Below are 14480 nucleotides of genomic sequence, written 5' to 3'. Positions count from 1 at the left end.
TTAACATTATTTAAAAAGCACAAGTTTGCTATGATATACAATTTGTGTCAGTCCTGTTGACTGATTTAAGTAGTCCTTAAATACTGTAGAAGTGAAATATGATTAATACTGGAAAACCATAATATTGTACTGTAGCCTAGGAAAAGTTATCTAAATCATTATTGAATTGTTCCAGAGATTCATGTATGTATGTATGTATGTATGTACATACGTATGTATGTACGTGTGGGTGCATATCTGTATATGTGATATCTCAAGTTCAATGTTTTTCATTCAGGGACAAAATATTCATTCTATGTTTTTATATTCAGATTTATATTCACAATATCTAAAATGAGGAACAAAATTTCCAAATATTCAGTGAGTAGGTGTATTGGCAAACATCTGTTTTTGAACATTCCCTATCTTTGTGGTTTTTAAATACCCAAGGAAAAATCAGCAGAACAAACTAGTCTGGATCATAGATGATGACAATGACAATGACGATGATGGTGGTGATGATGATGATGATGGTTATTATTATTATTATTATTATTATTATTATTATTATTATTATAATTATATATCAATACAACACAGCAAACGAGATCACTATGCTGGATTTCGTATTCCATCACCAGTCGGGCGATTCCCAAGCACCTAGGACTGCGTGATGAAGCGGCGAATTATGTTTGCCGATCCCAGTAAAGCGGCCTTTTATAATTGATAGTTGGAGATTTTGTCAATTCTGATGATTTTCAAATGACCGCTGAGATACTTTGGCACTGCGCCCAGTGTGCCAAGTACCACTGGGACCACTTTCACTGGCTTATGCCAGAGTCGTTGCAGCTTGATTTTTAGATCTTCGTATTTCACTAATTTCTCTAGCTGCTTCTCCTCAATTCTGCTATCCCCTGGGATTGTGATGTGGATGATCCATACTTTCTTTTTCTCCACAATCAGGATGTCTGGTGTGTTATGCTTCAGAATTCGGTCAGTCTGAAGTCAGAAGTCCCACAGTAGTTTTGCTTGCTCATTTTCGACCACTTTTTTGGGCTTATGATCCCACCAGTTCTTTGCCACTGGTAAACGGTAGTTCCGGCACAGGTTCCAGTGGATCATCTGTGCCACAGCATCATGTCTATGCTTGTAGTCAGTCTGTGTGATCTTTTTGCAGCAGCTGAGTAGGTAATTGATGATGATGATGATTATTATTATTATTACTATAACTATTATTATTATCACTATTTTATGCTACTTCATTATAACCAAAATGAATTAATTTCACGTTTAGCTTTAAAGAATAAACCACAAATGTGGTACAGTCTTTTGTATTAATTTTAAATAGAATTTTACAAAAGTGCCTTCCAGAACAGTAATTGCTCTGAAAGAAAATTCTGCTTTCAGAATGCTGGTATATTAATTCCTCCTTGTTATACCCTATTGGTCTAAACCAGGGGTGTCTAACCTTGGCAACTTTAAGACCTGGGGACTTCAACTCCCAGAATTCCCCCACCAGACTCACGTCACTTGTTGTCATGCAGAAATCTATTTCACTTCAGTATTTGATAATAAACAAAGACCAAAAGGAAAGTTGAGCATCAACAATGATGTCTCAAGAAAAGCTGAATTGTGGAAGAAGTAGTAATGTTCTCTGACCAGTGACAGTGAAGCAAAGAAATTTTGACCCATGTTTTGGTGGCGCATCTTTTCATAAGAAGTCATAATAATAATCATCTCCTTGCCATCATCTTTACTTGCCTAAACTTGGGTACTTCAACATGCCTCCAAACAATGGAGATAGTTCACAATACTTATCTTCCTGCCAGAAGTTTCAAATACAGAAAATCAAAAACTATGGTGCAGCCATGAATTCAAACTTGGATTACACTGGAGAAGACATTTCCAGTGGAGGACAACTAAGGGCTTTAACTTACTCCCCTTGGACAAAGACTAAATTGTTTATTATCTATCTGTCTATGAAGATCTTTATTTTTTCTATGGTATGTTAGTGTCTTTCTGGGCTTCTTTCAAGCCAAAACTGTCCCCTATAGAAAGTGAAATTACAGTAAGTATATTGTGCTTCATTTAAAAATAGAAGAGAATGGAGGCATAGAGCCAGAAAGCCTAGACTATAGTAGCTTACCTATAATCTTCTCATAGAGCCAGGCAACTAAACAAAAGATAGGAAAAGCAGATGCTGTCTGAAGTTGGAGTGTGACAATTGTATATCTCAGTCACAAAGCTAATTCTTTCTTGTCTATTGAGTAGGGCCAGGGAATGGGAAGGTTTCACTTTTGTGGGTATGGATGTGATCTAACTAATCTGCTCCTCCATTTCCTCTAAATTTTTAAAATATTTTTCTGATAATTTCCATTAAGCACAAGGTGCAGCTAAGAGAAATCTTATTGAATCTGTAAACCATGCTTCCCCTAGCATACACTGTGTGTATTAGAAATTAAGATATAATGAAAATACGAATAACAGCTATTGTTTCTAGACAGGCTGTGAGAGATTCAGACTTTCCTTGTAGACTCACAAGAAGTGGTTGTATCACACAAAAGCCATATTAAGCCCAAGGAATTAGAACGCGACACAAAGACAAACTCTAATTGCTACTGAAGGTGCATAGAGACCTCTTGGAAAGGAAAGGAAATGGAATGACAATTGCTGAGACAGAAGCAATGAGGCCAAGTAGTGGAATTATATCCCTTTTATGTTGTTTTAAATGGTACAAAAGGAACATTAAGTGCCACAATTATGTTACCTGAGAAATTATAAATTAAGGAGACAGGATTATATTGAAGCTCCGTGAATCTATAAATGCAAAGCAGCAAAGCAGCTACAAGAACATATGACTTAAGTATTCTTGGTACTTTGCAAAGCAGGATGCTCACATGCATGGAGATATTCCACATGGAGGATATTAGCCTTACAATTGTTATTAAAATGTATATGCTATCCATTTGTCAACAAGCAGGTTATGTAATCCTATAATTAGTTACACAAGCGACATTTTGAAAAGGTATATTGGATCATAATGCTTTCTCATTTCCTCAAAAATAAACCTTGGCTATAGCACAGGCCACCCCTACCTTTTGAAGCTAGTTGGAATGGCCACCCAACTAGCTTTCCAGAATATTATGTGCCTTTCCAGCTTATAACTCTTCTCTGGATAGATGGACTTATTCCAAACAGAATCCTTAGCGCAGTGGTTGGTTTTAATTTATTTTATTAACTATTCCCAAGGATTCTGGAATCATTCTTGGAAATAGGCAATCACATTGTCACCGATAGCCACTACATTAAAATCCTAGGCAATACAATGTTCCCCTTGGGAATTATAGGCAATTATAAAATGCCTCCCATCTTCAACAGTAAGATATGTGTTTCATCTATGAACAAGCTCTATGAGAGGCTAAATATATTTGTTAGAGATGCATTCAGCAATAGGGCGAGATGATATATTCAGCAAAGAAGACAATAATGGTGACATGGTTTTGCAATTCTTATAATAACTGGAAATGAACTCTCAAAAAAACCAGTATTTTGAACACGCAGCGTTAGTTTTAAGGAATTTACACTGGCTGTTCAATGTTAAAAATCTCTGACTGTGACTTACAAATCAATATTAACACATTTTAAAGATAAAATTGTTAATAACAACTATTAAAATAAAGAAGAAAAATAATCAAATCACAGATCTGTGGACATCTAGAAACAAAGTTATAACTAATAGCCAATCCAGGTGTTTGTTAAAACAAACAGTGTATGAACGGAGGGGCAATGTTAGACACGCCCCACAGGAAACAGCAGATATTTGGATAAAGCGTTAAAGAGTCATTGTGGGTGCAACATAAAAGAGACCACAAGTCTGCCATCTATCACCATAAGGTGTTCAGGCTAAGTCTCCTGGATAATAAACTCAAGGACATTAGTAACCGAAGCCTTCAAGGGGCCAATGTCTGCCTTCTCATACCACCCAAAAAAGGTCCTCCAGGTAGCGTCGTAAATGCAGGTAGTGGAGGGTCTTCGTGAAGCCTGTACAGTTTTGACGACCCTGGAGGATAGAGAGTCCTCCCTCCAAGCAACCCACTCAAGTGCCAGGTGATCAGTTTGAACCACTGAGAGTCCGGGTGGATCGACGACCCCTGACTGAGGGATACTTTGCTCTGAGGGAACCTCCAGGGTGGAGACAGATTGGCAACCCATGGCCTTCAAGGCCAGTAAGGGGCAATGAAGATGACCTCCACTTTCTCCTCTAGAGTCTTCTTTATTACATGAGGTATGAGTGAAAGTTGTGGAGATGCATATGGTAGGCCTTTGGGCCACAGGATATGGACAGAGTTGGTTCCCACTGCTCCCGGGTTTGTATCTGCTGATTGCAATACCAGTCAAAATTAAAGGAATAAATACACTCACAAATATCACAGAAATCCTAAGTGAGGCTGCAAAGATGGAATAGCAATCAGGAATGACCGAATGTGACAGGAGGAATGGTTGGCACAACTGTCCTCGATGAGCGACTGAGTGAAAAAGCGGTCAAGGATAGCAACAAGGGCAGGACCTAAACAGTTCTGACAGACTCAGTCCAATCAGACAGGAGGTGGAGTTAACCCATTCCTGGATGCTATATTCACCATGAGGGAAAAATAAGGTTTTACACCAAGGCAGCAAAAACCAAAGGTACAAATACAGATTTGGTGAAACCTGGCTCAAAAACTGTAACCGTGAGAGACATTGGAGTCCTAGTGGATGATCACTTAAACCCGAGCCAGCCAAAAAATCTAATACAATTTTTGGTTGTATAGACAGAGTTTATCACTACTTTCTGCTGACATCCTGCCAGATTTAAAACTCTGGCCCACTTTAAGTATTTTATTAAAAGCATGCAGTTCTTCATACCAATAGCCCTCCCAATAGATAACATTCCATCCATTCATACTTATTTTAGATGACTTTGTCTTAATGGAGCTACAGAAAAGTGAATTATGTGTGTGTCATTTTTCACAGAGCACACGAGGAGATTTCTTTTGAAAATAGCCAAGCAGGTGCAAAGACACACATGGAGACAATTTAATACTGAAGCTCATCTGAGACCTTTTTTCCAGATTACTTCTGATGTTTTGGTAGAAATTGCTTCATTTAATCCAACAAGCATTTTTTTAAAAAGAAAACCCATTTTGATGCTGCTTCTCAAATATCTCTAGAAACCAGATGAGAATATCAAAACAGACTCCCACCTGCTATTTTGTCCTGCTAAGAAATGAAGCCAAACTCTTCACCATATATCTGCACATAGAACTCATTCTGATTTCTAGGAGACACCAATACAAAGAAAGAAGTATAATTTATTCCAAAAATATACTTGTTCATGGAAATTTGTTTTAATTAAGATTCACATGGCTATGGACAGGCGTGGTCCTAAGCTACAACTTCACTGCTTGCTGGGGTGCCTTTATTAGATTTTAGTGAGTCAGTCATAAACTATGAAGAAACTGATTTAAATGCAAAAGTTGTCAGAGTTCAAAAAGTGAGAGGAGGGAAAGAAATAATAATAGGATTATTACAATTCTTAGGAAAAAGAGAAAACATTTTTTTCCTCACATACAAAACATTTCCTATTCTTAAATAGAAATTCTTGTCCTTCGGTCACTACTTGTTAATTTATATAACAACAGGACTGACTCCCAGAATATCAAATGTGAATAACAAAAAAATTCTATTATTTAATAAACTTCGAAAGATCTGTGGGGTGCCCCAGTGAAGGGCTACCAAAATTTTTACTATCACACTGTGGGCGTGGCTTATGCAGGACACCCTGCATTTTCTTTCATCTTTTAGTGCAAATTGGGTGCTCTGGGGTGGAGCTCCATTTTTGCTACCCCACTGCGTCCCCCCCCCTGGTCCGGTCAGCAGCCCACCCCTGGGTTGCCCTCTTTTGAAGACACCATCTCTTGACCTGGAAATTTTAGACAACTATCAATCCAAAGTCCTCTTTTTTGGGGGATAATGGAGGCAGAAGAACTTTGAAGGATATAGACAGCAGGGGTGTAACGCTGGCGGCCCCCGGGCTGGATGCGTCATGTGCAGGCCACATCCACTCCAGCTCTATGAATGGGAAAAACGTCACAAAACGTCACAAGATAGCAATGTGATTCCACATGTTTGACACCCATGATATAGAGGAATTGGTACTTTATCATCTTTCCTCCTGGACCATCTGCTTGGTTTAGGAACTAAAAGAACTGTTCTGGATTTATTTGCTCCTTCAATGGGTGGCTTTAGTCAGCAGTTGTGATAGAAGATAATTGGTCAGCTCACCCTGACCTGTATGTACAAAGATCTCTCCTACTTTTAGATGAAGTTTCTGAGACAGTTTTCTGACAGTTCAAGCTATAGTATCATCAGCACCACCTTGGGTAGTAAGAAAGAAACACTGATATCCATATATTTCCAGGAGAAATATTTATATAAAATAGAATATTTGTAGCTCAGTGTTGACATGAGGGGTCTTTGATGCTCTTGGAGTTTCATTGTTTCCTTGCAAACGTTTCATTACTGAAATATACAGTGTACTGATGATGTTACCTAATTTTGGTGATGAAACCTCTGCAAGAAAACAACCAAGCAACAAGGACCTCTCATTTTCAAGTAAACTTTAAAGTGCCATTTTTGACCTATGAAGATCTTTATGCCTTGGTACTAAGTGCTTACAGGACCACTTACTCCAATCTGAAGTGGTTCACCCAGGAAAACACTACTCTTAGTTCCCTACTTCCAGAAGTACAATACATGGCTTTTCAGGGTCAGTACCAGTCCTCTGGAATCATCTCCATGTAGAAAATAAATTAGGACCTTCCCTTGATGGCATTCAGAAGGACACCATCATTCAAACTACTCTAGAGAATGTCATCACTAGCTATGAACATTTTCTCTTTTTAATTTTTTTATCTTACTATTTCTTACTATTATTTTTAATCCTTGCTCACTTGGAATTGACAGTTCATTCTAGATTGTTCATATAGTTTAAGATTTATCATGGCTATTTTCATATCTCTATAATGTAAGCCACAATAGTCACTAAGATTGCAACAGGTTATAATTATATGAATAAATTAAGACTCTTGCACGAAACCCAGCGGCCGATAAGGTCCCACAGAGTTGGCCTTCTCCGGGTCACGTCGACTAAACAATGTCGTCTGGCGGGCCCCAGGGGAAGAGCCTTCTCTGTGGCGGCCCCGGCCTTCTGGAATCAACTCCCCACGGAGATTAGAACTGCTCCCACCCTCCTTGTCTTCCGTAAACTATTTAAGACCCACCTATACCGCCAGGCATGGGGGATTTGAGGCATCTTTCCCCCAGGCTTATTATAATTTATGTTTGGTATGTATGTGCTGTTTGGTTTTTAATTATGATAGGGTTTTTAGTTTTTTAATATTAGATTTGTGCCATTATAATATTGTTTTTATCATTGTTGTGAGCCACCCCGAGTCTTCGGAGAGGGGCGGCATACAAATCTAATAAATTATTATTATTATTATTATTATTATTATTATTATTATTATTATTATATGAATAATAATAGGTCAATATATAATTTAAATCTGCCTATCTGAATAAATCATAGAGCAGATAGCAGGAATTTAACCTTTTCGAGTGGGATGGCCCGTGGTTTAATCTGTGGCATGAAGTTAAATTTTCATATCTAATTGCCCATGTGCTATTGTATTGCAATTTCAGTACAGACTTATGGAATTATCTCATTTTGCCTATCCTGAGGAGTATCCAGGATGAACAAATATTTATTATAATAAACTTCTTTTTTCCAATTCCTTCACTGTTCAATTCCATCACAGTCCTGAAATAAAGATCTATGTTACTATGGTAAAACATGCCATTTAATAGTGTATCCCTGAAGTTTATGATTTTAAAGATATTTATGTGGATCATTGATTGTAGTAAATAATACCCTGTTCAGATAGACAACTGCCCAAATGTAGCAGATTAATTGGGTTAAAGTACTAAATTAATGATCAAAAGCCAGATTCATGGTGACACGAGTCGACAGATTTGTAAACAGGTAACTTTTTCCATGGAGATGTCTAAATTTGAAACACTGTGGATTTTTTACAACATTAAATTTTTTCTACTTGAGATTGAACAGAATTGATTAATTTCACAACATTACCAACTTCAAAAATAAATGCAACATTTAAAAGGCCAGGAACAGTGGTTTTCTGGCTGATAAAGATTCAGGAAACTTTTATATATATAACCAGCTGCAAGCCGCTTTGTTGTCAGTGAACAAATTCATCCCCCCATCCCTCCAATTTGAAAGAAAATCGGAAAGTCTATGCTCTAAAGTACGTGTGGCTATTTGTACTGGTTCTAAATAGTTTAGTTGCTGGAATTCATCCATCTCATTTATCTCAATAAATCTTGCTCAAAAGGACACTATGGGAATCATACTTGGAAAAGATTTTATCCTTATTTTTAAACAGCTGTCAAAGATCTTGACAACTATATACTGTAGAACGAAGCACAGATCAACAGAACTGAATTAACGTGTATTGATTAATTAATATAGAAACATTTAAATTAATGCTTTAAGAAGAATTCTCCATGCAACTTCTTGCAACTATGGTGAACTACCACCTAAAAAAATTTCTCTTTAGAAATTCCATTCTAATAATCCATATAATTCTAGCATACCACATTTAGTGACAATTTTTTGATTATTACAATAACATAAACCTCTGGTACACTACTTATATCACCCTACAACAGATAGTATTGGGAACCAAGACACCAGCAGATATAGCCCCTTTTAAATCTGTGTTAGGGCTGAAACAGCCTTTTTCAGAGGGTTTAAGAATGAAACCAAGCCTGCAAGGACTTAGGGCTGGGAAAAACCTTCTTCGGGGGAATAGGAAGCCAGGAAGATTGCTGGCACCTAGTTATGGCTGGGGGGAAAAGCTTTAAAAAAGCTATATTCGGAGTATAAAACACACCCAAATTTTCAGCCTCTTTTAGAGAAGAAAAAGGTGCATCTTATATTCCCAAAAATATGGAGTACTGTATACTTAATGTCAGTCCTTTGACCTAGGCCAGGTCAAACTCTGCTTTATTGATCTGGACTATAACAACACAATCCTGAAAATCTAGCTGTATTTCTCCTTTCCTTTCTCTAATACCCAACGAAAACCAATGTGGGGAACCTTTTAAGGTTTTCCCCCCATGCTGCCTTGTTTCCCTGAACTCACGTTTTGTTAATCTCTGCATATCTTATCTCTGTGTTCCTTTACACTTACTCATCAAAAGTATTTTCATAGGTAATTTTAGCTTCATAAAACACTGGTTATTCTGTAATATTTGAACATTTAGGCAGGGTAGTTTATACATACCGTAGCATTCATGTATAATTAACCCCTGGGGATATGCCTGTGCTAATTACTATTAAAACCTTACACAAAAAGTTACCAAGCTACATATTTAACTTTAATGCAATCCTGGAATAAAAATGTTTGGAAGAAAATCTCCCAAATTAGTATTTAACAAGAGTTAGTGGATTCCAACAGAAATAATATTTCTCTGTTCAGATATGAAGAAAGAGGGAGAAAGAGAGAGAGAGAGACTGGACGTTCTGATATATTCACATTTTCATATTCAATATTCAGATTAATTCTGTTTTGGTTTCAAGCTTATCCAAAAACCCCTCCAAATTGAAGTAAAATTAAATTGTAAGTTTACATATGGTCATATTTTTATAAATTCATTAAAAAGTAAACATTGAGGGCAAAGAGATGAGGTTGTCAACATGGAGAGTTTAGCCAACAGCTGTCCAGCTTGGGAAAAATCCATAAGTAGAATATTAGAAGCATTTTGTTTTCCAAAACAGGACTATGTGTTTCTTTCCTTTTTGTTTGCAATGACTGAATTTCTTTAAAGCTGCCAAAATTAAAAGAAAAAAAATCTACTTCTTAATTGCCATTAAATCAAACATTCCAAGGATTGAGGCATTTGATTATCTTTGCAAGCTGTACAAGTTTGGTCAAACTGTGAAAGTTCAAGAAGTGTTAAGTATTTGGAGCATTGGCTGAATAACAAAACTGAAAGACTGAAATAAACAGACTTCATCTCTTTGAATTACTGTCAATGGAAACAGGTGTTTAACATTTTGTCCCTTTATGCATAATTCATTTTCTTATACTATTACTTAACAGACACATGGCTCTAACTCCCTGAAAGGGAGACTGTTTGCTAAAGAAATTACATGATTACTTGTGATTAGAAGCTAGATGGGTTGAAAGTTAAGATATTTAGAGATTTAGTTTAAGCTGCTTGCAGCTTGCCAATAGATACCTAAAACAAGCATAAAACTTTGTTATCAATGCTAACAGCAGTCCAAGGTCTACCTGCTACCCCTGATGGCATCCCAAAACTGCCATCAGGGACTCTTCTTGTCAGCCCACTGGCACAGAGACTCCGCCTCCTCCATGAGGACACAAAACCTCATCCCCCCCTTGTCTGTTCACATGGGCCATGGAAGTCACATTGTCCATGAGTAAGAGGATGTGGTAACCCAAAACCTCCTCACCAAAGGCTGGGTGTGAGATGGGCCGCCGTGAGTTCCAGCCAGTTGATGTTATGCTAGAGCTCCTGTGGGATCCACTGACCTTGGGCCACTGGGCACCAAGGTAAGCTCCCCAGCCAAATTGACTGGCATCAGACATTATCGTCAGTCTCTCCTGCTCCCTAAAGGGGCAACCCTGTAACATGGCTGAGGACCTCCACCAGTGGAGAGAGTGAAGCACCTAAAAAGGCACGGGAACTCATGTCCGTGATGTACTGTGGCCTGCCCTCTGAAAGGGGAGCAGGAACCACTGAAGTGACCTCACATGAAAGCGAGCCCAGAGCACAATGGGTCAATGCAAGATATTATCTTCCCCAGCAGTCAGGACAGGGAGAGCAATGACATGACTCTGTCACTGAGTACTTGTCCAGACAGAGCCTAAATATTGTCCCACTGCTCCTGGGAAAGGAAGACTTTTATTTTATTATTTTATTTTATTTTATTTTATTTTATTTTATTTTATTTTATTTTATTTTATTTTATTTTATTTTATTTTATTTTATTTTATTTTATTTTATTTTATTTTATTTTATTTTATTTTATTTTATTTTATTTTATTTTATTTTATTTTATTTTATTTTATTTTATTTTATTTTATTTATTTTGTTTGTTTTGTCAAGTATGTATTAGTGGCATATAAAGATATAATAATATTTATATGATACTAGTAATAGAGAAACATGAGGACAGGTGATGGAAGGCACTCTGGTGCACTTATGCACGCCCCTTACTGACCTCTTAGAAATCGGGAGAGGTCAACAGTGAATAGTGTTAAATATGTAAATATGCTAATGTACAAAGGTTGCCTAAAGTTTACATTCGCCCTGTTCAAAGCGGGAAAAAGTAACAACTGTTAAATTGTGCCTATTGCTGGGGGAGAAAGTATAAATAGTTACAGATGCCCGCACTTTCTTCCAGACTTTCGCAACCATTTGCTTAGAGCATTACTGATTAGTACTAGCCGATACTCTGCAGAATAAATGTCTTGAGTTCCAGAGTCAGCCTCCAGTGCATTTATTTCAAATACATGTAGTTTCACTTCTCCACTCGAAACAGAATACCCTACGAGACTAGACTTTCAATCCTGGGCCTAGAAAGTTTAGAACTAAGACGCCTTAAACAAGATCTAAGTATTGCCCACAAGATCATATTCTGCAACATCCTGCCTGTCGGCGACTACTTCAGCTTCAACCACAACAACACAGAGCACACAACAGATTTAAACTTAATATTAACCTCTCCAAACTTGACTGTAAAAAATATGATTTCAGTAACCAAGTTGTCGAAGCGTGGAACTCATTACCGGACTCTATAGTGTCATCCCCAAACCCCCAACACTTTACCCTTAGATTATCTACAGTTGACCTATCCAGATTCCTAAGAGGTCAGTAAGGGGCGAGTACAAGTGCACTAGAGTGCCTTCTGACCCCTGTCCTATTGCTCTCCTATATCTCCTATACCTTTCTTCTATTCCTATATCTCTTCTTCTATTCTTTCATTGATATGTTCTATTACTATTACTATATCTTCTTTTCTATTATTTCTTAGATATATTTTACTATGAGTATCTCCTCTATACATGTCATCATGTATTTTACTATGTGTATATAGATATATACCCACTAAAACCCTCATTGTGTATTGGACAAAATAAATAAATAAATAAAATAAATAAAGTTTTGGGGATTAAATGATGATACTACAGAGTCTGGTAGTGAGTTCCATGCATCAACTACTCGGTTACTAAAGTCGTATTTCCTTCAGTTGAGTTTAGAGCGGTTTACTTTAAGTTTGTATCTTGCAAGCACTGCTGCCAACACATTGTCTTAATGCTCCTGATTCCCCTGAACTACAGGAGGGAGCCAAGGGCTGATGCGGTTGCGGTGTTATGTCCTAGATCCAGCATATCACTTAGAGAATGGTGAATAAACATCTTGCTATGAGCGCTGGCTTCAACGCTAAACAGGCAGTCTTATGCATATCACTGCTGCCACAGCAAACAGGGAGTAGTGGAGCATAGCCAAGTAATGACCAGGGGCTCACTCCCCAGAACCACTCTGGTACTACCAGAGGTGTAAGTGCCAGGTGGCCCGGAGCCAAAGATTGGAATAGGCAGTCTGATACAGAGGCGTAGCTGCCAGGCTCTCTGGCAAGAAGTATATCCTAGCAAGGAATAGGCACTCCAGGAATGTCTAGTGTTCAACAATCAGTGCAGCCCAATATCTCTCTAAACTATGATCTGACAGACAGAGAGTCAAGAGAAGTAACACAAAATGACTGCACAGGCTTGCAAAAAGTCTGAGCAAAATGGCTGCCCCTGCCAAAGAGGCAAGGCCACTAAATGCCAAAAAAGGCTATCAGTCCATTTTGAGGCAAATTATAGTATATACCTGATGAAGTGGACAAGGCCATCGGAGCTGTGAGTTCTGCCACCTGCTTACTGGATCCGTGTCCCTCCTGGTTGGTCTCGGCCAGCAGGGAGGTGACACGGAGCTGGGCCCAGGAGATTACCAACGCTTCCTTGAGGAGGGGAGTTTTTCCATCACTCTATAAAGAAGCGCTTGTGCGCCCCCTCCTCAAGAAGCCCTCCCTGGACCCAGCCGTACTTAACAACTATCGTCCAGTCTCCAACCTTCCCTTTATGGGGAAGGTTGTCGAGAAGGTGGTGGCACTCCAGCTCCAGCGGTCCTTGGAAGAAGGTCCCCAGCAGTCGGGTTTCAGGCCCGGTTACAGCACGGAAACCGCTTTGGTCGCGTTGATGGATGATCTCTGGCGGGCCCGGGACAAGGGTTTATCCTCTGTCCTGGTGCTCCTCGATCTCTCAGCGGCTTTCGATACCATCGACCATGGTATCCTTCTGCGCCGGTTGGAGGGGCTGGGGGTGGGAGGCACTGTTCTTCAGTGGTTCTCCTCCTACCTCTCTGGCCGGTCGCAGTCGGTGTTAGTGGGGGGTCAGAGGTCGGCTCCGAGGTCTCTCCCTTGTGGGGTGCCTCAGGGGTCGGTCCTCTCCCCCTTGCTATTTAACATCTACATGAAACCGCTGGGTGAGATCATCCAAGGACATGGGGTGAGGTATCATCAATATGCCGATGATACCCAGCTTTACATCTCCACCCCATGCCCAGTCAACGAAGCGGTGGAAGTGATGTGCCGGTGCCTGGAGGCTGTTGGGGCCTGGATGGGTGTCAACAGACTCAAACTCAACCCGGATAAGACGGAGTGGCTGTGGGTTTTGCCTCCCAAGGACAATTCCATCTGTCCGTCCATTACCCTGGGGGGGGAATTATTAACCCCCTCAGAGAGGGTCCGCAACTTGGGCGTCCTCCTCGATCCACAGCTCACATTAGAAAACCATCTCTCAGCTGTGGCGAGGGGGGCATTTGCCCAGGTTCGCCTGGTGCACCAGTTGCGGCCCTATCTGGACCGGGACTCATTGCTCACAGTCACTCATGCCCTCATCACCTCGAGGTTCGACTACTGTAATGCTCTCTACATGGGGCTACCTTTGAAAAGTGTTCGGAAACTTCAGATCGTGCAGAATGCAGCTGCGAGAGCAGTCATGGGCTTACCTAGGTACGCCCATGTTTCACCATCACTCCGCAGTCTGCATTGGCTGCCGATCAATTTCCAGTCACAATTCAAAGTGTTGGTTATGACCTTTAAAGCCCTTCATGGCATCGGACCAGAATATCTCCGAGACCGCCTCCTGCCGCACGAATCCCAGCGACCGATTAGGTCCCACAGAGTGGGCCTTCTCCGGGTCCCGTCAACTAAACAATGCCGGTTGGCGGGTCCTAGGGGAAGAGCCTTCTCTGTGGCGGCGCCGGCTCTCTGGAACCAACTCCCCCCGGAGATTAGAACTGCC

At 39.6% G+C, this 14480-nt stretch overlaps 1 protein-coding gene across 2 annotated transcripts in view; it reads right to left on the bottom strand.

The window, feature by feature from the left end:
• Positions 1 to 14480, bottom strand: part of BMP6 (bone morphogenetic protein 6) — a 101335-nt gene that overhangs the window by 31424 nt on the left and 55431 nt on the right. The gene's annotated exons all lie outside the window — the stretch shown is intronic.

This window comes from Erythrolamprus reginae, chromosome 3 (assembly GCF_031021105.1).
Source record: "Erythrolamprus reginae isolate rEryReg1 chromosome 3, rEryReg1.hap1, whole genome shotgun sequence".
NCBI lineage: Eukaryota > Metazoa > Chordata > Lepidosauria > Squamata > Dipsadidae > Erythrolamprus > Erythrolamprus reginae.
The sequence above is the reverse complement of the archived record's forward strand: the minus strand, read 5'-3'. Positions and strand labels throughout refer to the sequence as shown.